Source organism: Myotis lucifugus, unplaced genomic scaffold (assembly GCF_000147115.1).
Source record: "Myotis lucifugus unplaced genomic scaffold, Myoluc2.0 scaffold_0, whole genome shotgun sequence".
In the NCBI taxonomy this organism is placed as follows: domain Eukaryota; kingdom Metazoa; phylum Chordata; class Mammalia; order Chiroptera; family Vespertilionidae; genus Myotis; species Myotis lucifugus.
In genome coordinates, this window is record NW_005871048.1 from 49,450,586 (window position 1) to 49,477,354 (window position 26,769).

General features: G+C 53.0%; 1 long non-coding RNA gene across 1 annotated transcript in view; it reads right to left on the reverse strand.

The window, feature by feature from the left end:
* The window catches only part of LOC111825488, a 22,451-nt gene extending 896 nt beyond the window's left edge, over positions 1-21,555 (reverse strand). Inside the window, exon 1 of the long non-coding RNA XR_002828694.1 lies at positions 21,347-21,555. This is a non-coding gene — a long non-coding RNA (uncharacterized LOC111825488). The remainder of the gene's footprint in view (positions 1-21,346) is intronic.
* Positions 21,556-26,769: the final 5,214 nt, after the last annotated feature.

Consider the following 26,769-nt stretch of genomic DNA (forward strand, 5'->3'; position numbering starts at 1 on the left):
CCTCTCCCTCTCCCCTCCCTTTCTCCTCCTCTTTCCCTTCTTCCCTATGCTTCAAAAGGGCTCTTCTTTTGCCTCTGTAACTCCTGAGTCCATTTCTTCTATGGTTCACTTCTTCTACCTCTGAGATTTTCTAAATAAACCTTCATACACACACGAGCATGCGTGCACACACGTGTGTGTGTGTGTGTGTGTGTGTGTGTGTGTGTGTTAAACCTTTTACTAAAAAGTTATATGCCTGGGGTGTGACTACTCATCATGACCTGCCCAGTTAGGACTTTATGGCCAGATCGCCCTGTGAGGTTACTTCCCATAGAATCCCTTTGATTCATCCACAGCTCAAAACCCACTAAACAGCCAAATCTTTCCCAGACAAAGTCACAGGCCCAAACCAAGTAATACAAAGGCGCCCACAAGCACAGAGAAAAGGAAACAAAAACAGGGTCGACTGAGACTCTCTGATTGCTACACTCTGCTTGTGAGGAGAAGAGGGATGCACATTAAAAACCCCAAACAGAAAGATTTGCAACTTGGGCTGGGGGTCAGGACAAGTGCCTGTGGGAGGCGGTCACGGAAAAGACAGGGGAAGAGCTCTTCAAGGCGCACCAGGAACAGGAGCCAGCCTGGATTCCCACCCCATGAAAAAAGAAGGCAGAATAAAAACATTTTCAGACAGACAAAACCTGAGAGAACTCTTTCCGAACTGAAGGGAAATGGCCCCTAAGAGAAGCACAGAAATGTAGGATAACCACGAGGGAAAGTATGCAGGTAACGGGGCAAGAGCACTGGCTGGACAGGACAGCAGTGGTGATACTTGTGGGCTTTCAATGTACAGACGTCACACACGTGTAAAACGAAACATGCAGTAACAGTGGCCCAGCAGGGGGGCGAGGTGGTGGATTCTTGTGCTGTGTGGGGCGTGGTAACTGTGCTTATTCATACAGACCCATCCAGCCAGGGCAACATGACAAGAATAGGAGCCTGTGTAACTAACCAACTAATAGAGGGAGAAAACAAAATAATAAAAGACATGTTTAATACCAAAGATGGCAAGAACTGAGTTCCATGCTCACAATTGGATGGCCACTCTGGCAGGTTAGCTCAGCCAACTCCTGTGCTGATGGCACCCCCCGAGCAGCAGAGCCTAACGGAACTAGAAGAAACAGGCACTTCCATTCCAATAGTTAGACATGTTGAGATGCTTCTCTCAGTAACTGATAGAACGGGGGGTGGGGGGGGGAATCAGCAAAGATAAAGAAAACTTGAACCATACGTGTAACAAGATGGATATAATCGACAGGTACTCAGACATACACCCAACAATTGCACCACTCATGTTCTCTCCAAATGCACACAAAACATTTAGCAAAACAGATGGTGTTCTGTACCGTCAAGCAAATCTTAATCACTTTCAAAGAATGGAATAGCAGTAGGATCTCTGACCACAAAGGGATAAAACACAGAAAGGAAAATTAGCCACAGAGAGATACTTGAATAATCCCCAACACATTCCAAGAAACCAATGAGCTAAAGAAGAAACCACAATTGAAAGCCGGTAATATTTTGAACTAACTGATAATGAAAATACAATCTATGGACACTTGTAAAATGCAGCTAAAACTGGGCAAAGGAGAAAGTTTTCATGACAGGAGACCCTGCAAAAATTACCAAGATAGCCCTGGTCAGTGTGGCTCCGTGGTCTGCACACTGAAGGGTCCTGGGTTCGATTCTCAGTCAAGAGCACGTACCTGGGTTGCAGGGTTGTTCCCAGGTCCCGGCTGGGGTGCATGTCGGAGGCATCAATCAGAGTGTCTTTCTCACATTGATGTCTCTCTCTCTCTCTCTCTCTCTCTCTCTCTCTCTCTCTCTCTCAAAATCAATGGGAAAAATATCCTTGGGTGAGGATTATAAAGGTAGTGTGGTGGGTTAAACTGTGCCCCCCCCCAAAGATAAGGCTGAAGTCCTGGTCTCCAGTAGCTGTGAGTGTGGCCTTATTTGGAAATAGGGTCATTGAAAATGTGACTGACATAAGATGAGATCACACTGGAGTAGGGGAGTGAGGGGAACCTGATCCAATATGATTTGTGCCTTTAAAAGGAGAGATATGAAGACACCAGAGGAGAGATGGAGGGGAGGAGGTCATATGACAACAGAAGCAGAGGTTGGAGTGATGTGGCCACAAGCCAAGGGATGTCTGAAGCCCCCAAAAGCCAGAAGAGGCAAGAACAGTCCTCGGAGCCTTTGAAGGGAGTGTGGCCCTGAAACACCTTCTGGCCTCAGAACCCCGATAAAATACATCCCTGTTGTTTTAAGCTACCAGTCTGTGCAGCTTTGTTACAGCAGCCCTAAGAAATTGATACAGATAGGAAGAATAACTTTGTGATAATAATTTTGAAATTGTAGATGAAATAGACAAATTCTCTGGGAACAGGCACTTTCTGTTTCCTGCTTTACCTGCTCCCTCCCCCTTATGCAGTTAGTGTAAATTCTTTCAAAACAACTTACATTCTTCTACCAAAACTTACACAAGAAGAGAGAGAAGCTCTGAATAGCACTATATCTCATGTAGAAATTAAAGCCATAATTTGAAACCTTCCCATACACACTCAGGCCCGGATGGCTTTACTGGTAAATTTTTCCAAACATGTAAGGAAAAGATAACACCAATTATGCTAAACTCTTCCAGAGAGTTAAGATAAAAAAAAGAGAGAGAGGAAGGAATACTGCCTAACTCATTTCATCAAATCAGCCTTGCTCACCAAGGAACTGAAAGATAACAGCCACAATGAGATATCCTACATGCCATAAAAATGTCTAAGATGCTGCTGATTGGGGTGGCTGTAACGTTCTATTTTTTACCTGGCAGGTGACAAGAGGAAAATTCTGAAATGTCCTAAATTAAATTACAGCAGCCTGAGGTGGGAAGAAGTGATAGGGAGTTGGTCAATTAGAGCCAAAACAGAAGCCAAGGAAAGTGCTCACATTCCTGACTCTGTTGAAACTTCAAATCAACTTCCAGATGGCTATTTCAGCTCTTATCTGGAGAGTTAGATGACCGCCAGACACCACCGCCTCCTGCTTACTCGGGAACTTTCCGGGCTGCGGCCCATACCCGTGCAGAATCAGCAAACACCGCTTTCCTACGATGATTCACCTGCCCCAGCCTAGCCCCGCTTTATCTGCGCCCTCCCCCTGTGCAGCTAGTGTACATTCTTTCAAAACAACTTACATTCTGCTTCCCCAATCGTATTGTAATAAAAGGACAGCGACCTGTTTGCCTTCTCCATCCAGCCCTTTGCTGGTGGTTCAGGCTGATGTCCAAGGCCTGTTCTTTTTTCTGGGTAGCATGCGGTTCAGTAAACCTTTTTTTTTTTTTTTTCCAGAAAAGCTCCCAGCCATGAAGGTTTCTGTTTAACAGGCTGGTTACATGCAAGCAGTAAATGTAGAATTTGTGTCCATCTGGCTATTTATGTCACATGTTGGTGCCCGTTTATATAAAATGGACATGTCCATCAGGAAAGGCCAGAGTGGAGAGAGTGGTTGGAGAGCAGCAACTTCAGCTCCCAGTGGTGAGGTTGGGAGCCACGTGTGGTTGAAGAGCTGCCCATGTCTTCTGGTCACGACTGGGCAGGAAGTCAGCATTAACTCAGAGTCCAGTGAAATCAAGGCCACTTGTCCCCTGGCTCCCATCAACCCCTGAGGGCTGCAGTGGAGTGTGTGTGTGTGTGTGTGTGCGCGCACATGAGTGTTAGTCTGTGTTGGTGTATGAGTGTGAGCCTGTGAGTGTGTATCCTTTTGTTTGTGCCCTATGCATGCTGTGAGTGCGGGTTGGCTTGTGGGTGTGTGCTCACATGGCACACTGTGCTCCTTCAGTGGCCTGGGCAGCCAGGGTCAGTCACAAGCCTGGTCAGTGGCCCTGAGGCACCCTGCTCATGCAGACACCAATCTGGACCCGCTCCCACACAGGCCAGACCACCTCCTCCATCAACCCCCGAAGTGCCCCCCAGTGGCACTTCAGTCACACTGGGCTCTACCCCTCACCTTAACCCCACTGTTCTTTCCAGGTTTATTCATTCTCTGAATTGCCCATTCACACCCTGCTGCCCTCTGCAGGCAGAGGGAGGGACCCCTTAAGATCCCAGGTCTGATGGCCTCACCTAGCCCTTCCCCACCTGCCCAAACCCCTGCTGACTCTGGTCAAGTTCTCACCCAAGGCTCTGTCCTTCCTGGGGTATGGCCCTGTCCTTCCTGGGGTATGGCCCTGTGTCCTAAGCATCAAGGGCACCTCCCCAAGGGGCCAGGCCACTCCTGCTGGCCACTCTGCCCATTCCAGGAGAACGGGGCACAGGGAAGATGTGTGTGTGCCGCTGGGGCCCTCACTGATGCAGAGAAAGCTTGCCTTTTGCCTCTGAAAGCTTGCCTTTTGACCTGCGCCCAGCTGGGACACTGCTGAGCGTACCCGGGGGCAGGCGGGGGCGGGGGGCACCAGCCAGGTCTGGAGCTGTTTGGAAAGTAAGCACCCCCACCTGGGCAAATACAGCTGCAGCCAGGCTCTGGGGCCACACCCTACACCAGCTGACAGGCAAGGTGGGTGCCCACGCTGGGGACCCCATGCTTTCCTGAGGGACAGGAGGCTGAACCCCACTGTTCAGGTCCAGGGTCAGAGGACTCTAAGATGCACAGAAAAATGTCACCCAGACGGAGACACGGGGGGCCCTGACTCAGGGAGACATGAGGCCACTGAATGGGACCAAAGGGTGAATATTGGCCATTGATCACCAATGAGATCTGGAATGTTCCTGCATCCTGGGGAGCGGCACCCATCTCTGGGGAGAGAGGCACTGGGAGAAGGCATGTGAGGTGTGAAGGAACCATGGAAATGCCACATATAAGCAAGCAGGATGATGGCTGCTAAATGTATCACAGATGTTTCCAGAGGGTCAGGGTGAGGACAGAGTAAGAAAATAAAATGAAGTCACTGTAGTCGAGCTGGTATGTTACTAAAAGCACATAGGTTGAGGTGTGAGGAAACAGTTCTTATTTTAACCAGCCTAGCTGGAAACTTAAACTTCCCAGTCCCGAGTCAATGCCGGAATACTAGTATACATCAAACCTCCAAATAACCCTCTGATTACCCACCGAGGGACTACAGAAAGAATGTTTATGTGCCAGACCACCTGACATCCATCATCCAGACCACCGGTCATCTAGACTCTAGATTCTAGAGGATTCCCGCCTGAGACCAACCCGGAGACTAAGAATGCAGGGCCGATTCTTCTCAAGAGTGTCCTTTTCACTGTAAGAACCTCAGCTTTTCTTTCTTCTTCAGAGTACTCTGGTTATTGCCTAGTTGTGCTTCCAATACACAACTCCTAAGGCCCTTGAATAAATCTTTATCATTTATTTTTAGCTAAGCTCCTGATTCATTTATGCTGTTAGTCAACAAGGGCAGTCAAGGGCTGGAGAGGGGCAGGAGGAACAGGCCGGAGGTCTGCGAGGTCTGTGAGGTCTGCAGGGAGAGTGCACACAGGCCACTAGGGCTCCAGGCCACGGCTAAACACTTCGGTACAGACAAGGAAAGCGTCCACGAAAGTCTGTTCATCCTGTTCCCCGTGACCCAGGCTCTCCGGAGGCTCCGGGGCCCGGAGAAGGCAAGGGGAATGGGAAGCCAGTGTTTCATGGGAGTGGAGTTCCAGCTGGGGAAGATGAAAATTCTAGAGATGCACAGCGGTAATGGCTGCACAACGCTGTGAGTGTACTCAATGACTCCGAACTGTCCACTTAAAATGCGTAAGATGGTAAATTTTAGGTTTTGTATGTTTTACTACAATAAATTTAAAAGGCCTGAGCAGTTCCAAGCAAGGCGAGGGGGCTGCTAGTTTCAACTGTGACTCTTGTTCCCCAGCTGGGAGAGCCAGAGGGGGTGATACCCTCCCAGGCACAGACTGGGAAGAGGGTCACCAGGAGTGTCCCTGGGGGCCATGGGGGGTCAGCCTGAGAGCCCTGGTGCAGGAGGCCAGAGGAACATCAGGCCTTCCCCTGGCGTGAGGAGCAGATCCAGGTTACTCACCCCCTGCCCTGTACTCTTCTGGGTTGTGTGCTGAGGCCCAGACCAAGAGAAGGCACAGTGCCCTCAGGGGTGGGGAGGGGCAGGGCGGGGTGGCCTCCAGGTGCCTGGACAGCATGCCACCAGCCTTCGGGAGCAGCCAGGCTAGAGGCTCCACAGCCACCCCATGAATGAACATGAGAACACCCAGGAGTCACCAACAGTCGACATGGTCTGGGGAGGAAAATTACAGCCTCGACTGTGGGTATAACTGACATGATTAAACAGGAAGAAAAGAAAAGATTTCAGATGGGGTTACATTCACAGATACCCGAGCTGCTTCCAAGGCCCAGCATTATTCCTCTGCCCAAACCTGGCGATTCAAAAAGAAAGCGCCTCACTGTCGTCAGAGCGAGAAAATCCGATCCTGGGCCCTGAGCCTGAGGGCCTGGGGTCAGACCACAAGGGAGGGACATCCATGCCAGGGCAGCCTCGGGCGCATGTCTCCATTTCCCCCTGAAAAAGGAAGTTAAAAAACCCAAGACCCTGGCCAGTGTGACTCAGATGGTTGGAGCATCATCCCATATAGCAAAAGGTCATGGGTTCGATTCCTGGTCAAGTCACATACCCACGTTGCAGGTTTGATCCCTGGTCAGGCACGTGCAGGAGGCAATCAATTGATGTTTCACTCTCACATTGATGGGCTCTCTCTCTCTCTCTCTCTCTCTCTCTCTCTCTCTCTCTCTCTCAAATCAATGAAGGCACACCCTCCAGACAAAAAACAAGAAACCTCTGTTGTTACCTCTATGATTGTATTTCTGGGTGTGGTTCAGAAAAATTGCTGAAAATAACCTAACATTGTGCTTTTTGGTTACAGGGGGTTTAGCTGCCGTGGTGATGGTCTGCTGGGCCTCCCCCATCAAGGTGGCCAAATTTGGCAGCTCCAGAACCCTCTAGAGCAGTGGTTCTCAACCTTGGCTGCACATTAGAATCACCTGGGAATCTTTTTAAAATCCTGATTTCTGGGCCTCCTCCTCCGGAAATTCTGTTTCTTTGTTACTAATGTTGTGGCCCCACCCCATAACAAAGAAACAGAATTTCTGGAGGATGAGGCCCAGAAATCAGGATTTTAAAATATATATATTTTATTGATTTCTTACCGAGAGGAAGGGAGAGGGATAGAGAGTTAGAAACATCCATGAGAGAGAAACATCCATCAGCTGCCTCCTGCACACCCCCTACTGGGGATGTGCCCGCAACCAAGGTACATTCCCTTGACCGGAATCGAACCTGGGACTCTTCAGTCCACAGGCCGACGCCCTAGCCACTGAGCCAAACTGGTCAGGGCAGAAATCAGGATTTTAAAAAGATTCCCAGGTGATTCTAATGTGCAGCCAAGGTTGAGAACCACTGCTCTAGAGTCTTCCAGAAGCCATAGCATTTGCTTTGGCCAGGCGCTAAGTGGTCCCCTCAGTGAGGATGGCTACAAAGCAGTGCCCTCATGCAGAGTGTCCTGGGCAGGGCACACCTCACCTGAACGGCCTTTGAGGGCCACCTCATGGGGGCAGGCCCTGAGCCCCACGTGCGAGAGAACTCTCTACACATGGGTAGGGGAGCGGGAGGATGGCATCTGCCCTCCGGGGGCCTGAAGTGAGGGAGAGAAAGGTTCTATCTCCCAGGAGCAGACAGGGAGGGTGGGGGGCCAAGGGTGCAAACCTGCCCGCCTCCTGCTGGGCGTTCCCCTTAGTTGGCCTGGTGAGGGAAAGGAGAGAAGCCTCCACCTTTCCCTCCGACACACCTGGGTGCAAGGAGAGACCACTGCCCAGCCTTCCAGGAAAACTGAGAGGAAAGTGGAGGAGGGCCACTGGGTGAAGGAGGAAGGAAAGGAGGGGATGAAGCCCAACAGGCAGAAGGGGAGGCAGAGCTCAAAAAGACCCAGGTGGCCCTAGCTGGTTTGGCTCAGTGGATAGAGCGTCGGCCTGTGGACTGAGGGGTCCCGGGTTCGATTCTAGTCAAGGGCACATGCCCGGGTTGTGGGCTCGATCCCCAGTGAGGGGCGTGCAGGAGGCAGCCGATCGGTGATTCTCTCTCATCATTGATGTTTCTATCTCTCTCTCTCTCCCTTCCTCTCTGAAATCAATAAAATATATTTTTTTTTTTTAAAAAAAAGACCCAGGTGCCCTCCCAGGAGAACAGGCTGGAAGCAGAACTTGGGCACCAGACACACGTTTGACTTGCAAACCCACTCAGAGGTCCCAAGTCACGGTCCTCCCCTGCCCCCTACTGGTCATCCTGTTCCTCTCCCAATGGTCACCTGGAGGCCAGAAGCCCTGAGCCCCGCCCTCCAGTGGTGGGGGAATCCCATGACCCTGATGCTTCCCACAGTGCCTCACAATGCCCACAGTGCCTCACAGTCCCTCACACAGTACCCCGCCGTGCCCCCCGCAGAGCTCCACAGTACCCAGTCTTGCCACACCATGCCCCCCACAGTGCCCACAGGGTCCCCCACAGAGCTCCACAGGGCTCCACAGTGTCACACCATGCCCCCCACGAAGACGAGCCACAACTTTTCACTGGCCACTTGGGGTTTCCCCTGGGGTTCCCATTCCCCTGAGCTCACTCTGCCTGTACTGAAAGGACTGTCCACCACCATAATCGGTGGGGCCATGAGTCCCCCCGTGCCCACCACCCCCACCCCCTGTAAACCTAAAAACAAACAAAACTGAATGACCTGGAGCCACTCCCTAGGTAGCCCCATCATCTGCACCCTGAGACACTGGGTAAACAGCAGTCAGCGGCCAGGCCACAGATAACACAGAACCCTGCCCCACAACCCCCGCAGCCAGCAGCCCAAGACCCCAACCACAACCTCAGCAGCGATGGGTCCAGACGCTGAGAACTTGGTCAGTGACTGCCCACTTCCACTCAGGACCAGCCACAGAAGGCAATGCTCTCTACCCACTCATGCAGATGCCCCCTTCTATTCCGCCTCCTGGCTCCCAGGCTCGTGGCCCCCACTGGGCGCTTTCACTCCCTTTTCTCTGCTGTGAACTCTCCCACTCGTTTACCTGCCCAGGAGTCTCAGGCCGATCCTGGCCACAGCCAGCTCTGCCCATTCACACTGGCAGGTCTTTGTTCACATCCACAGCCCTGTCCGGAAATCAGCACCCCGGGGCCTTTGCACTGCTGTCCTTGGCATGGACATGCAAGCAGCTGCGGGCATCTCTTCCTGGAAGCAGCCTTTGCTTTCGAGATCCCTCCCACTCACTCCAGCACGTCCCTGGAACCCACAGTCAGGACTGATGGGGAGGCCTCACAATGAGAACTGAACTGTGCTGGCACCCGTAGGTGACCCACACGTTTCTGAGATGACGGGGTGGATTCTGCCAGGACAGTTTCTCATTTCCACTGTCATTGGTACAAAGACTTTGTGTTCAGAGTGTCATCCAGTGTGAGGTTCACCTATAACCACCCCACTGGCCCGATGCGAAGGTAACGTGCCCAGCCACCAGGAGCACCAACATTCCGCTGAAAGAATAACGCCACGGAGCCAAACAAACCGAGTCCTTTGTCTTCAGTACAAGCACAGGAGGAGAAACACTGCCCTCCCAGGAAAACAGCCACAGCCACTGGTACACCAGTTCCATGGAGCAGGCGCTGGCCCCGCTCCGCATGCACATGTCTGCATCCTCCTTCTCCCACTGTGGCTCCAAGCCCTGACCTCACCATCAGGACAGTCACTCACCCCCTGCTGGGTTTTAAAGTCACAACCTGGCTTCCAAGAAAGCCTGTTACCAAACGTGAGCAAAGTTCAAAGGGCACAGGGAACAAAGTGCAGGTGGGGCTCAGAGGCTGTGGAGCCTCCCATTCTGGACTCCAGGAGACACCTTGGCCTTTGTGAGAATCACTGACACACACACACACACACACACACACAGGCATGCACACATGAACACACACATACACACACGCACACAGCACCCCAGACCTTGTGCTCCTGTGGCAATTCGTGTGGATGTCAGGCCTTGGTCTGTGCATGGAACCCCAGAATGGTCTGCGTGGGCGGGGTCTCTGGCTGAGGGGAGCAGGTGGTGACTCTCCTTTGGGGCTGCTTCTTAGGCCCTGGAGGGTGGAAGGTGGCACTGCCCCACCCCATGCTTCCTGAGGGGCAGCCTTTGGGTGACTCAGTCACTGGTAGGGCTGCACTTTGGAGCCAGGTCAGCTCTGGGCGCTGATTTCTGGCTCAGGTTCCAGCGTCCTTGGTTCCTTCGATCAGCCCTCAGTCCCACTCTTTCCACCACCCACAGACTCTGGGACACAGGAGTCACCTCTCTGCTGGGTCCAGTCTCCTCCTGGGACTGCCCCAGGAGGCCCTGGGCGCCTGGCTGCAGACTGTGTGCCCCAGGACGGGCTGAGTCTGGGCTGGAGGCTGCTTCCCCAGGCTCTCCCTCTGTCCCTGTCAATGCAGACAGTGGTGCTGCCCTATGCGGTCCACCCGGGAGCCCAGAGCTGCAGCACATGGGAGAGCCCCTGGATGGCAGCCGCCATGCTGCTCCATGGGGGGGGCGGGGGAGGTGAGGGGGGCGGAGGAGGCTAGAGCAGTAGTTGTCTGTTCTTCTGCACTCGCTCCAATCCCCGGTCCCCCAGCACTCCAGAAACACCGCTCAGGCAAACCCACTCAGCCTTGCAGGCACCACTCAGAGAGCCTGTATCAGCTCCTACAGCTGCTGTTCCCTGAGCCACAAATGGTGGCCTAACACAGAAATGCGTGCTCTCACAGCTCTGGGCCAGAAGTATGAGATCAAGGTTCCCTTTGGAGGCTTCAGGGGAGGGTCCTGCCCGCCTCTCCAGCTTCCGGGGCTCCAGGCATCCTGGGCCTGTGGTGCGGCACTCCAATCTCTGCCCCATCTTCAGATGGCCTCTCCCTCTGAGTCTGTTCCCCCTGTGTCTCTTACAAGGGCATTTAACCCTGGATTCAGGGCCACCAATCACCCAGGAAGATCTCCCCATCTCCAGGTCCATGACTTAATCACATTTGTGACAAGCCTTTTTTCAAATAAGGTCCCGTTCACAGGAGCCACGGGTTGGGGCGTGGGCATAACTTTGGAGGGCTGCCACTTAGCCCACTACACACCTCAAATCTAGAAGATTCGGGTCCAAACTTGGAAGTACGTGAGCCCCAGGGAGGGGTCCCAGGGAGTCACTCCCACAGCACCGCTGCAACTTTCCGTGCACAGGGGGACCGCTTCACAGATGGACAGGCAGGTGGGGATCAGTTGTGTCCTGTCCCCGGGGGATCCTGGCTGTGGATCTGGTCATGACTTTAGAAGGGCTGCCAGGGGTGGCCCCTCAGCCACCTTGAGGGACCTCAGGACAGCAGCAGGGCCACTCTGAGAGCCCCCTATGGTCCCACAAGCTGGGTTCCACCTTCACCCTCATGGGCCTGGCTGGCCGGTCCCCACTCACACCCGAGAAGCCCGGGGGTGAGAGAAAGGGGGAAGGTCGCCCCGGCCTCTGCAGAGCCTGGCAGGGATGCCTGCAGCGGGGCGCTGGGCTGGTGATAGCCGTTCCTAGACAACATGGGCCTACACAGGCCAGAGCAGGTGCTGAGGTAGCATAGGAGCAGGTGGCCAGTGGTGAGAGGCAGCACTGTGGGGTTCACCTTCTCATGAGGCCCAGGCCCCCCATCCAAGAAGGTATAGCCTGGCCAAGACTCAGGACAGTGGGGCCTGGCCCACACAGTGAGATTTGGCTTGCTCTGAGAGAGGTAGTCCCTGTGGGGGAGGGGGTGACACTGGAGAAATGGGGCCTGGGGAACCCCAATATCTCAGGTGTCCACTCAACCATCCTTCCTACAAAGGGCAGAGTTGCCTGGCTTGTCCCCTTGAGCAACCATGTCCCCTTGCATCCCTGTCCCCTTGCACCGGCAGGCCTGCTTCTCTCAGGGATGGGTGCTCAGTGATGGCACCTGTGTGGTCCACCTTCTCGTTGCTCAGGATCTCGGTGCCACCCATTCTGTGCCATGTAGTCCGGAGGGACAGGAGCACTAGGGTCTCCAGGCAACGAGAGGCAACGAGGAGCCCCGGCCCCGGGGGAGGGCTCAGGTGGCCAGAGGGAGGGGAGCATGGATCCCAATGGAGGTGGCTGCCATGGAGGGAGCCTCAGTCCAGGTGAGGCAGTCAAAACCACCTGGTTGGAGATGGCACAGGGCTCTGGTGTGACAGCTTAGGGTGACCTCATGGGGGGTAACTGTGGGGAGGCTGTTCACAGGGAGCCAATGGGGGCTCAGGACAGAGCAGAGCTGTGGGGCACGGCCACCAAGGAAGCTGAGCTGAGACAGGCCCACCTAAGGGTGATGGGGGTGCCCACAGGCTGTAACAGTTTATCTCAATCAGCTCTGGCATAACAGGCACCACAGACAGAAGGCTTAAACGACAGAAATTTATTGTCTCAGTGCTGGAGGTTGGAAGTCCGACCAGATATTGGGTCAAGCATTTTTCTGGGTCTTTCTGTGAAGGTGTTTTTTTGGATGAGATTAACATTTAAATTGGTGGAATCCAAGAAAGCAGCTTGCCCTCCCTAATGTGGGTGGGCCTCATGCAATCAGCTGAAGGCTGACCTCACCGAGTGGAAGGAATCCTGCCAGCAGATGGCTGTGGACTAAGCTGCACTCTCCCCCAGGTCTCTAGCCCTCTGGCTGCCCTGCAGATTTTGGACTCACCAAGCCACAATCTCAGGAGCCAATAAATCTCTATGTGTCCACACACATCCTGTTGGGACTGATTCTCTGGGACTCGAACGACTGCACTCCCCACATTTTCCCAGGTGTCTGCAGTGAGCATCACCACTCGGCATGGCTCTGAGGGAACTTTGCAGAGGGCCGGAAGGCCCACCAGCCTATCTGGCCCCCAGTGGGGGTTGCATCGGGACCAAGCCTGCTACAGGAGGGGCTCTGGCTCCCCCACACCCAGCGAGGACTGGGGGCCAGGTCTGCTCAGCTCTTGATGACATCGTGGAGGCACAGTCTCCACCAGGCAGCATACCTTCTCCCTGGCTCACTGGGCTGTCACAGACATGAATGAGGCAATGATGTGACACTGCTTGGCAAACTGTCCAAAATGAGGACCAGGTCGCACGGCACCTCTACTAAGGCAGGAGAAACCTTGCATGCACACACGCACAAACATGTGCACACACACACATACTCCCTTCCCATGGCTAGGACATGGCATGTCCATCAAGGGGACCATTATGACTAGTTTTGCCTTGCATGCAATCCACAGGTCCTTCCTTGGGCACCAAGCTGGGATCTCATTCCTCCCCCGCCCCCAAGGCCAAATCTGAGCAGCCCCAGGCAAAAAGCCAACATTTGCTGCCTCCTAAGGGAGGAAGAGCAGACAGAACCCACCTTCTTGTTTCTGGGGACGTGCCACTGATGCTAAGAAAAGGGCAAACACCAGCAGACAGGACAAGGAGAGACCCAGAAGGCTGGTGAGGCTGCCCTGGAGCGCCCAGCCCAGCCCAGCCCAGCCCAGCCCCTCCTTCTGACAGGAGAGCTTGCCCCCACTCCGGGGTCTCTGGGAAAGGACAGTGGAGGCCAGGGAAATGCAGGAGCTGCAGGCCCGGCAGCCAGGACCTGCGGCCTGTGCCGCCTGCTGAGCCTGACTCTGGGCACTAAGAGAGCCTGCGCAGCCCTGGCCGGTTTGGCTCAGTGGATAGAGCGTCGGCCTGCGGACTCAAGGGTCCCAGGTTCAATTCCGGTCAAGGGCATGTACCTTGGTTGCGGGCACATCCCCAGTGGGGAGTGTGCAGGAGGCGGCTGATCGATGTTTCTCTCTCATCGATGTTTCTAACTATCTATCCCTCTCCCTTCCTCTCTGTAAAAAATCAATAAAATATATATATTTTTTAAAAAGAGAGCCTGCGCATGTCCAGGGAGTGGGGGGGTCTGAGCGGGCAGGAAGACTCGGGGCCTGAAGGGACACAGCTCTCCCTGATGCCCGGCTGGGTGGCTGAGGCTGCTGCTCGATCTTTGTCCAGGGAGGAGCAGGTCCTTGGGGGAAGCAGTGTAAGGAGGGGCTGTGCCAGGTCTGCAGCCCCCTTCCCAGAATCTGCATGCAGGAAGCCGCCTCCTCTTCCCCTTCAGGACCAGCCCAGAAGGGGTCACACAGGGTTCTTTGAAACAGGAAGGTCCCTGGACAAAAATATCTCCTGTAAGAGGTTTGAACTTGCATCTTGCAGAGAGCAATTTAGATTTAAAAGGACCCACTCCTGAGAGAGCCCCGAATGACGAATGGCGAGAATTGATTTAATCAAACTGGCTTCCTCCCGGAAAACCAGAGACCAGGGGTTCCTGGCAGGAACAGGCAGGGAGGGGAGGGATTTAGTTCCTTCTTGGCCCTTCACTCCTGTTTGCTTTTTTATTTTGTATTTTATTTTGTGTTGTGATAAAATATGTATCACATAAAGCTCAGCATTTTAAGTGTACAGTTAAGTGGCATTAAGCACATTCACATTGTTGTGCAACCATCACCTCCATCATCTCCAGGATTTGTAAATATTCCCAAACTAAACCTCTGTCCCCATTAAATACTAACTCCTCATCTCCCTCCCCCAGCTCCTGGCACCCACCCTTCTAACTTTCTGTGAATCTGTCTCCTCTGGGGACCTCGTATGAGTGGACTCATTCAGTATTTATCCTTTTGTGGCTGGTTTATTTCACTTGGCATATTATCCCCAAGGGTCACTCACATGGCAGCATGTGCTAGAATGCTCTTCCTTTTTCAGTCTGAATAATATTCCATTGTATGGATGGACCACATCTTCTTTACCCATTCTTCTGTTGATAGACTTGGGTTATTTCCACTTTTTAGGCTATTGTGAATAATGCCGCTACACACATGGTGCACAAATATCTCTTCATGACCCTGCTTTCAATTCCTTTGGGTAAACACCTAGGAACGGAATTGCTGAGTCATATGGCAACTCTATGTTTAATTTTTTAGGAAGCTCCTGACTGTTTTCTACAGCAGCTGGACCATTTTACATTCCTACCAGCAGTGCACAAGGGTTCTAATTTCTCAATTTCTCCACATCCTTGCCAACATTTGTTATTTTCTATTTTTTTTGTGATAGCCATTCAAATGGGGATAAAGTGCTATCTCATTGTGGTTTTGGTTGTACTTCCCTAATGATCAATGATGTTGAGCATCTTTCCATGTGCTTATTGTCAATCTGTATACCTTCTTTGGAGAAATGTCTATTTGAGAGCTACCATATGACCCAGGAATCCCTCTTCTGGGTACCCACCCAGAAAATTTGAAAACATTTATCCATAAAGATATATGTACCCCCATGTTCATTACAGTATTATTCACAGTGGCCAAGACGGAAACAACCGAAGTGTCCTTAGACCAATGATTGGATAAAGAAGATGTGGTACTTATGTACACATCTCAGTCCTAAGAAAGGATGAAATACTGCCATTTGTGACGACATGGATGGATCTTGAGAGTATCGTGCTAAGTGAAATAAGTCAGATAGAAAAGAACAAATGATTTCACTCATATGTGGGATATAAAAGAGAAAGCAACAAATGAACAAACAAACAGACTCAGTCACAGACAACAGTGTGAAGGTTACCAGAGGGAGAAGCGGGTAGGGGAGGATGAAGGGGGTAAAGGGGGCCAAATATATGGTGACGGAAAGAGACTAGACTTTGGGTGGTGAACACACAACGGAACATACAGATGATGTATTACAGAACTGTTCATTTGAAACTTACCTAACCTTATTAACCAATGTCACCCCAATACATTTATTTTTTTAAAATGTCTATTCAAATCTTTGCACATTTTGTCATTGGTTTGATTTGTTATTGTTGAGTTGTTACAGGAGCTCTTTGTGTGTTCTGGATATTAATCTCTTATCAGATATGATTGGCAAAGATTTTCAGCCATTCTGTGGGTTGTCTTTTCATAGTGCTCTTTGGTGCATGTTTGCACTTTTTAAGCCCTGTGCTTGTAATTACCTTCTGACTGCCCCTCCCCCCATTCACATAGTAGCCAACATCCATGGATGCAGATACAGACCTCAAGCCTGAGCCCATGGGACAAAGGCCTGGGTGGAGGCTGGGAGGGCAGGGCAGCCAGGGTTCCAGGCAGGCGATGCCTACAGGGCACAGGAGGGCTTCCAGGTGATGCTCCTGGGGTCCTGCACCTGCCCTCGCAGCCTCCCAGTGGGGTAAGGATGTTTGGGTGGCTGCCCAAACACAGATGTTCTCATGTTTGTTACCCATGTTTGTTACCCATGTGAAATGACCACTGCAGGGATGGGCAGTGAGGACTGGGGGACCCCAGGTAGCTCTGCCCAGAGACCTCAACCCCCCTGTGCAGACCCCGACTCACACTCTTTGAGACCAAGCTGTGATTCTCTTATTGGATTGTAAAGCTTTTATTTAAAGAAAATTTTGATGTATATATAAAGAAGGTTGGTGCCTCAAAACGCATGACACTCATCCCATGGAAAAAGAAACCAAACTGGTCTTAGCCAGTTTGGCTCAGTGAATAGAGCGTTGGTCTGTGGACTGACGGGTCCCAGGTTCAATTCCGGTCAAGGGCACATGCCCGGGTTGCAGGCTCGATCCCCAGTAGGGGGTGTGCAGGAGGCAGCCAATCAATGGTTCTCTCCCATCATTGATGTTTCTATGTCTCTCTCCCTCTCCCTTCCTCTCTGAAATCAATAAAAATATATATTTTTTAAAAAGAAACCAAACTGGACATTAAAAAGTAAGAAAAGAAAAAAAAAGAAACAATGGCTGTGACTTTAAGCGTGTGCTTTTTAAAGCCAAGTTAGAAATCACCAAGGCAAGAATCCTTCAGGATTAGAGTGACCAAACCCTTGGGTGTCCTGGACAGAAGCACTGCTCCGGAGGCGGCTAGCAGATTAGCATGCGCCATGCTCCATAAAATATTTAAGGGAAAGGAAACAGAGTCTGCCCAGCACACGGGGCGGGGGTGGGGTCGACACCAGAGCCGCCAGCCAGCCCTGTGTGTCAGTCGGCCAAGAAGGAACTACAGCAGCCTGGGTCCTGACAAAAAACAACACATTCAGCCAGAAAAATGGGGCTTTTCCCCAAAACTTTCTTCAAGCAAAATCCTACGACCAACACCATTAATGACCACGATGACGAATGCACGAAGCACAGATGCATCGTCTGGGACGGGGGAGGGGTGGGCTGTGCTGAGGTCCATGGACAGGTAGAGGGTCTGTCACACAGGGTGACTGGGGAGCCAGCATGTCCTCCAGCCCCTCACTCCACCCCGTCTATGTGCCTGCTCCACACGCTCCCTCCCTTCCTCCCCCGACGCCCGCAGCTGTGGTGCCTGACCAGACCAGGTCCCTTGGCTGCTGCTCCCTGCCCAGATGGACAGCTGTCCGACTGATCCTCCAATGCCAATGGCCTCCTGTTGTCCCTATCAGCCCAGGGGGATGCTCTCCTCCCACACAGCCCCTGGGGAGGTGACAAGCCGCTTCACTGCCCTACTCACATCCAGAACCTTCTACGCAGGTGCAGCCCACCCCAGGCTACAGAAACAAGGAGGTGGTCTAGGGGAGTCCAGCCCCTGGGGAGCCAAGCTGCTCTCCAAGGTATGGCCCTGGGGGTGGGGGGGTATCCGTTGCTCCACGTGGCCTAGAGCTGGCTTTGACCCTCCCTGAATGTCACTGTCCGCTAGGCGGCCTCTGCACAGGCGGGACCCTCTCCTCTTCCTCTGCCCTCAGGCTGAGGGGGCATGTCCATCTCATGTCTTGATTCTGGATCTGCAACCACCTCTGACCATTCCACCAAAAGAACTGCATTGGGGCTCCCACCAGCACCCCTGTACTGGGAACAAGAGGACAGCGATGGTTCAGCCTCGCTCACTGGAACCTGGTAGATCACGTGTGACATTCCCACCCCATGGCAGCACGGCCAGACCTTCCCTTACACACTACGTCTCCCCTCCTGCAGCCATGCAGGGGAGGGTGGGGGGCAGGGAGTCATCCCCTTACATGCTAGTGGCACACTGTTGTGACCAGTGTGTGCTGTGACTCCAGCAGGAGCCCTCAGGAAATGCTGGCTGAGCCGGAGACACAGGGATTGGGACTCAGAGCTGGACTTGTGTCCTGACCCAGAGAAGGGAGACCCCATGGCAGCGTGCTCTCTCCACACACTGCACTTGAGGGGAACTGGTCTGAGCAGACACTGAAAGAGGCACCAGACAGACACGGACGAGGCATTGGGAGCCTGTGAGTCAAGAGGCTGGTGTCGCGAAGGATTAGAAGTTCCCTTCCATCACCCCCCTTCCCCCACTCCCCCGCCACACACACACACACACACACACACACACACACACACACACACACTGGAAGTGAAAGGACAATTCTGGGTTAAGTGTCCACCACGCTCCACTTCCTGGCTTGGACCAAGGAGTGCCAATAAAGCCCGGTTGCATTGTTTAAATGGAGCACCAAACAATAGGGATTTTTTTCTCAATATAGTGGGCACAACATAAAATCATTTGGTTGACTGCTGGCTAGAACTCCCGCACCACAGAGCCCAAGGTCTATGGGCAAAAACTAGCCAGCCAAGCAGTGGAGCAGAAAGTGGCTGCAGGCTCAGCAGTTTCCACACCTGAGGACTGAGGTGGGGGATGGCTGGGGTGGCCCCTCCCTGCCTGGGTGATGGTGGGAGGGATTAAGGGAGGCCTGCCCCCTGGACAGCAGGCCACAAGAGGTGAAGGTGGGTGTGGGGGAATTCTAGGGTCAGACGGGATCCCCTGGCCCCAACAGCCTATCTCTTGGTTGCCACATCGAGGACTCTGGTAAATGCACTTCTTCCGTGTCAGCATGAAGATGAAAATCTCAACAGCCTGACAGAGAACAGAAAGACAAGTCGAGACCTGAGCATGTCTCCTGGCACCGAACCCTTTCCGCAGGGGCACCGGCCAGCACGCTAAGTACCAAGGGCCAGGGAAGCAGAGAGGCCCAAAGGGGGGATGCGGCGAGAGGCGGACCTGGAGGGTCAGCTGACCCAGAGCTGTGCCCCTGCCTATGGTGCTGAGCCCTACTGGCTCAGAGAACAGCCCCATGCTGGGCGGTGTCCATCTTCCAGCCCAGAGGTGAGACCAAGGCCACAGGGACCCCAGTTCCTGTGAGGAGAGCCTGGGGCTGAGCAAGCCCAGGCCAGGTTCAGTGCAGAACCTGGACCAGCACCCCGAGGGTCCCCCGGGGAGGGAGTACGGACCCAGCTCCACTGCCCAGAAGCAACAGCTCATCTCACTGCTGCTGACTATAGTCAGGAAGCCTTCACCTGCCGGCTCTCGGACACGGTTCATTTTCTTACCTACACTCTCCCTGAAATTTCCACTGAGTCCTACATCAAAGCCATTTCCCACAGAACAGGCTGGAGGCCCACACAGTCCCTGAGAAATAATCAGTTGCTCTGACTTACATTCTAATCAATGACCTGTGGACTTACCTGCTCACAGCAGAAAACAAAAGGACTGCGTTATTGGGTAAGCAGGAGCAAGTGACACCTCAGCCCCCCACTAGAGAGCACCCTCCACCTGAGGGCCCAATGGAGAGGGTCCCCTCTACTTTGGGGCTGATACCACAGGTGCACAGCAGGTGCCACACACCCAGCCTGGAGCATAAGGAATGGCTCTCAGGGTTGGAGGGTGACAGGAAGGGAGTAGGACCTGAGAACCAGCCACTACCAAGGTGACAAGTGTCTTGTCTACCTATCCACACCTGACCTAGAACTCAGAGTAGAATTGGATGAGCGGGTGTCTGCAACACATATACCCACACGCATATGTGCATGCATACCGCACCCACACCCGCATCGCAGAAAGCCCACTGCTCACGTGGGGAGGCACCACTCAGATGTCACCATGAAGCTAATGGAACTTCCCAGTAACTCAATGGAAGATCTGCTGGACACGCATCTAAAACCTCTGTGCCAGCTCAGCCAGCATGGCTCAGTGGTTGAGGGTCGACCTATGAACCAGGAGGTCATGGTTCAATTCCCAGTCAGGGCACTGCCTGGGTTGTGGGCTCGGTCCCCAGTAGGGGGTGTGTAGGAGGCAGCTGATCAATGATTTTCCCTCATCATTGATGTTTCTCTCTCTCTCCCTCTCCCTTCCTCTCTGAAATCAATAAAAACATATTTAAAAAAATAAAACCTGAGCTTCTGTCAGCCCTCACACTTAGAGCTACCCTCTCTCATTCCGTGCACACACAGGACACTCACATGCACTGAGTTTCCCCTGGGGGTGGGACGGACAGGAGGCCCTTCTACCTAAAGAGCTGCCTCCCCTTAGCTGACCTTCGGGGACTACTGGGCATGGGAGAAGCTGCAGGATCTGAGGATCGACATCAGTCCTGGAACGGCCAAGGTCCTGTAGTGAGAGCCCAAGGCAGTGTGCCCCAGGATCGGATGGGGGACCCATTAGCCAATCCTCACCCACATGGAGAGACTGCAGTGGAGGGGCAGGGCTCCAGCAGCCTTTCAGATTCAGTCAGACCCTGCTTCTGCTCTCGCTGCCAGGCAACCAGGCTCTGCCTGCCCTCCCACATCCCCACCCTCCATGCCCAGGGCTGTGGGCGCCCACCTATGTGAGTGCCCAGGAGAGACACTGTCTGCACATCCCCTCACACAGGGACAAGGCAGGGGTCACCAGTGTGGCTGCCAACACTTCTCAATCCCTTGAAGTCAGTTCTCAAAAGGGAAGGTACAGGAAAGTAGACGTTAGATGTGAAAGTCATTAAAGGCGGGTGAGGTCACTGGGGGAAAGGACACGCTCCAAGCGACTGACTGAGGGCTGTACTCCTTATAAAAGCACAGCCCTGCAGGGAGGCTCACTGACCCTGGGCTGCATCACCCGACAGGAGCCCAGCAGAGCATTGCCTTGCTGGGTGCAAGCCGCACCCACACATATCCCACACACAACGCTCTGCGCTCCAGGAGCACGAGGTCAGAGGGCGGGAACTGTCACCGCCAATTCCCAAGGACAAGCCCTCGCATCTCCCTCCAGGCCCAGAGGCAGGGCAGACCGCCGGCGGAGGTCGGCTGCTGTCCAAGTCTCCCGGGAGAACGCTGTGGACGCACCGCACCGGCTCACCCGGCGCTGACCCCGGGGCGGCACTTGGTCATCCCCAAGGGCGGCACCCGGGCAGCTCACCCACCTAAGCCACTGGCCCCCCTCCCGCGACGCTCCGACGCCCGCGCCCCCAGGGGAGTCCCCGTCGGGCCGCACCTACCGTAGCGGCTCGGCTCACGTCCGTAGTGCAGAATGGGCAGCGCGTCCACCCGCGGCGACTCCGGGGCAGCTGCGGGGTCGGGATTCTCCACTCCGCCCCCCGCGGGGGTCACCACGAAACGCTGGGACATGGTGGCCTCCGGTCCCCGGGCGCCGGGAAGGCTGCGGAACCAGAGCCGGGCCTGTACCGGGGAAGGCAGGTGGGGGCGGAGCGGGGCGGGGGGCGGAGCAGAGGTGGGGGCGGGCGGGCAGGGGCGGGGCGGGCAGGGGCAGGGCGGAGGTGGGGGCGGGGCGCAGCCGGCCCGAGAGGCCGTCGATGGACTCTGCGGGTTCAGGCTCCGCGGGAGGAGCCGGGAGCGTCGCCGGGGGGCCGGGGCACCGGGTAAAATCTTAACTTGAAACCAGTCCTGTCCCTTGCGAGCAACACAACCTCGGGGGTCGCTCTGCAAGATCTTGGAGACCCCATCCCATCCCATCCCAGGCGTCAAGGGTCAGCGAGCCAGGGCCTGGTCCAGGAGAGGGACAGGCAATGGGACGCCGGAGATGTCTGGTTCCGGGAGGCCATCACCCCCAGCACCTGGACGCCCGCCTGGGACCACTGACCACGCCCACTGAGAGCAGGTACTAATGATCCAGGTGTGAGGGGGCGGGGGCGGGGGCGTCAGTCCCTGGAGTCTGGGAGAGGTATGCGCAGGAGAGTGGAGAGCAGGGAGGGTGAGGTGAGACTGGGGGTCCGGAGGGGTGGGAACCAATGGACAAGGAAACCTGGGTGAGAATCAGCCACTCTGTTCATGGGCTCCTACAATACAGGCACCGCCAGGGCTTCATATTACCATACTATTGTCACCACTGCACATTTATTCACTTCGCACTTTACAGTATGCAGCGTGGTTTGCACATTTACTCATTCAACAAATATTTATTAGTGCCTGGCTATCCCAGGCCCTGTGGCTGACACAAGAAGGCAGAAATCCCTGAAGCATACATTCTAGAGTGGCGGCGGCGATCAGAGCTCTGATTAAGAAGCAAACAAGAAGAGATCTGGGAGGGGTGAAATTGTGAAAGGGGTGTTCAGAGGAGATGACAGCTGAGCGATGACTTACAGGAGGGCAGTGGTCAGCTGTGTGTGGCTTCAGTTCACTCACCTTATGGTTTATGATGGCTGCTCCTGGCCCACCTGTCACATTTGAATTCCAGTAGTGGAGAGAGAAAACAGGGGAAGGCAATTAGCTCTCTTCCCAGGACCCAACCCAGAAGTCGCATACAGCATCTTTGCTTGACCCATTAGCCAGAACTTAGTCATATGACCACACCTGCCTGTGAAGAAGCCTGGGAAATGTGCCCACACTAATGTTTGGGGGGGGGGCTGCTCTGTTAATAAGGAAGAATGAGAGGTCAGGTATTAAGGGCACAACAAACACAAGAGAAAAGATCCAGGGGTCTGGAGGATGAGGAGTCCTTCTTGCACCCACCCTCTCATTATGTCCCCCACCTCCGTTCATTGGAAGAGGAGAGGACCAGGGTCCAAGTTCTTACACCTATAGAACACCTGGCCACACCCACCTCCTTCCTGCACAACCTTTTGGGCTCTTTTGGGTGCTCAGGAGCCCCTCTTTCCACTTTGCAGATCTCTGCCTATGACAAATGGGCACAGCAGCCCTGCCTCTCAGCTACCCATTATTCAATATTTTCTTTTTTAAAATATATTTTTATTGATTTCAGAGAGGAAGGGAGAGGGAGAGAGAGAAACATCAATGATGAGAGAGAATCATTGATCAGCTCCTCCTGCACACCCCACACTGGGGGGTCGAGCTGGCAATCTGGGCATGTGCCTGACCAGAGATTGAACCGTGACCTTCTGGTTCATAGGTTGATGTTCAACCACTAAGCCATGCCGGCTGGGCCATTCTTTAATATTTTCTAGGCTGTTCTTGAGCAATGATTTTATTTTATTTTATTTGCCCAAGATGAACATCTAAATCACTTGGGAAATTTCCCCCAAATACATTTATGTTTTGATTGAAATGGTGTCCAATCTATATATATAAAAGCCTAAGCAACCGAAGACTGAACAACTGAACTACCGGTCAACCGGTCGCTATGATGTGCACTGACCACCAGGGGCCAGACACTCTATGCAGGAACTGCCCCCTGGTGGTCAGTGCACTCCCCCAGCCAACCTCACTCGGCCGGCCAAACTCCTGCAGTCCCTCCCCACAGCTGGCCAGCCCCGATTGGCCCTGATCTCCAGCCAGGTCGAGGGACCCCACCCGTGCATGAATTCGTGCACCGGGCTTCTAGTCTATAAGTAAATTTGCTGAGAATTGACATCCTTATGGTGTTGAATCCTTCATTAGGTCCTGAATGTCTTTTTTATTAAGTTAACTCACATTTTTTACTATTGTAATGGATCTTGCAACTATGCTGATATGTAAGAACAAAAACAAACCATTACTGGCTTTTGTGTATTTCTTTTGCAACCTGCCAGCTCACATAATTCTAAATACTATTATTCAATTGCCTTTTTAAGTTCAACTTGGTATTTTGCAAAGGAATCATTTAACATATAAAAAATGATAGCTTTGTCTTTCTTCATTGTTTTTATCTCTTCTGTTTTCTTTTTCCCATTTTTTTCTTGTTTTGGAGTTTTCTAGAAATTCCAAGGCAATATGAAATACCATGCTTGATAGAGCGATGGTCTGAACTGGAATGGGACCAGTCCTATTGTCTTCCCATGAAGCATTGTGCTGGTCAATGGCCTGGGATGAGTGCTCCTGCTCTGCTGCCCTCTCCTCGCTGGCCCTAGTGGCCATCATTAGCCATCAGAAGCCAGCAGCCACCTTTAAGGCCCAGAGGCAGCTGTGGACACACCTGACCTGGGAGACCTGGAATGGAGCTGCCGAGGGCAATTCCCACACTCAGCTCTTTTCCCCAAGCCTTCTCTGTTTCGGGCCTGCCGTAGGACAGTGTATAAGTCCAGCTTTCCCTTCAAAATGCCCAAACGTACTTGGTCCAGCCATACCCTTGATGAAACAGGCTCTCTTCCCACCTCATCTCTCTGTGGCCATTGTAAAATCCAAAGACATTGGAGTTGCACACAAACCCTTGGCCACACAACCTTGGCCTGGATGAATGGCCCCACATAGGTAGTGGTTGCATCAGCTAACCTGGGAGGTTCTTGGTGAATGCCTCTGGGTACCACAGAACCCTCTACTTGTCCTGGCGGGGTGGCCTCTGATTATCGCTATCCATCTGCAAGAGAGAACATTGTGAAATATCTAATTGCTTCTTTAAAATATTCAAACCAGAAAAATGCAGCCTGGTTCACGTGAGCTCTCAGTGTGCCTGGTAAAGGGAGATGAGAAGGATGAAGGCTATGAATACAGAATACCGGGCTGGAGGAAGAAGCTCAGGGATGCCAGAAAAACATGCAGAGGGACAGGAGACAGTCATAAGAATGAGTTAGCAATCAGTCCTGCTTTCCCCTTTTCTCCCACTTCATAAATTCTGCTTTTATCTTCACTCTTCCTTCTTTTTCAATCTTTCTTTCCATCATCTTGATCTGAATACTCAGTTTGAAAAACTGACCATTATGTCTTGGTAAATGAAAACACTGAAGATTATACAGCATTGGCCTCCTCTCTTAGGCCAATCTTCTCTGGGTATTCTCTCCATGTCATTGTTTCCATGTCATTGTTTTCTACATAGCCTGTAATTATAGTTTTAATCTCTCCCACTAAAAACCTTTTTATAGCCTCCACTTTTTAAATTATATACGTATACATACACACACATATATATCTATATATATATATAAGCCTAAGCGACCATTATGACCATTCGACCTAACAACCGACTGGTCGCTATGACACGCACTGACCACCAGAGGGCAGATGCTCAATGCAGGAGCTGCCCCCTGGTGGTCAGTGCACTCCCACAGCCAACCTCCCATGGTCCCTCCCCCCTACCTGCCACCCTGGTTGGCCTGATGTGGACTGGGCTAGGCAGCCCCGATGGGCCCCGATCACTGGCCAGGCCAAGGAACCTCACCCGTGCACGAATTCATGCACCGGGCCTCTAGAGTGAGTGTGTGTGTGTGTGTGTGTGTATAATTTGTTAACTGAGGTCTAATGTACCAACAGTAGGAGTCACCATCTCTCGAGTGAGCCCATGGGTTCTGGCAAATTTGTGCAGCAGAACACAGAGCACCATTAGCCACCCCTGTCCCCCCAGCACAGTCAAGTTTCTCTCCCTACCTTTGTTTCCAGCATGTCCCATAAGTGGCATCCATCATATAATATGTAGCTTTTTTAGTCTTAGCCTGGAAAAATTTACTTTTATTTTAAGTTTGCTCTTTGTTGTTGGTTTTTTAAAAGATTTTTTAAAATTGATTTTCAGAGAGGAAGGGAGAGGGAGAGATAGAGAGAGAAACATCGATGTGAGAGCAGAACATGGATCTGCTGCCTCCTGCACGCTCCCTACCAGGGATCAAGCCGGTAACCCAGGCATATGCCATGACTGGGAATTGAACCAGCAACCTTCTGATGCACTGGACAATGCCCAACCAACTGAGCCACACCAGTCAGGGCAAGTCTGATGTTAAAAGTGCCTGCCCTGGCTATAAAAAACCTCCTAGGAGAGTCTAACTTCCAGGGACAACACTGGCCAGGCCTCCAGGCTGGAGTGATGGCAAAGTGAAGGCTCTTCAGGCGAAGTCACAGCCTCAGAGTCTTTTTGATGATAGAAGATGGCCAGCAGAGAACACGTGTGTGTGCTTGTGTATGTGCGTGTGCGTGTATTGGGGTTGAGGTTCTGGGCACCCATGAGGGCTCAGCATGCAATCAGCACATCCATGGATGGGTGCAAGCAGGTGGGAACAGCAGTCCTCTGTGTCATCTGACCAGGATGCCCCCTCCCCCCCCCCACACACACACATACATACATCCCCAATACTCACCTGACCACCCGGCAGTCACTCCAGGGGCTCAACTGCTGTTCTGGGCTTGTCCCATTTGACGTCCTTAGCCATCCACAGGATCAAAGCCAAGGAGGGCCCCTGTGGGCTACAGTCCATGCCGCCCAGGGGACCCTCTGTCTGCCTAGCTGCTTCCCCCCTCAGTATGTGCCGGTCAAGAGGCCAACCCTATGACATACCAGGAAGGGCACTGGGACACACGTTAATCAGAACACACAGCTGGCTGATTAGGGCACTCTGGGTCTCATCAGATAATGGTAAGCTTTGGGGGCAAGGATACTAACAACCTGGAGCCTAGAGCCCTCACTTTGGAACCATCTTTGGTGACTCCCCAGGCAGACGACACCCCCTTACACACAAACACACACACAAGTCTAGGACGGCTTGAAGTCTGTGCCAGCATTCTGAACCTGAACCCTGGCCCCATAGTCAGCCATGAGGACAGATGG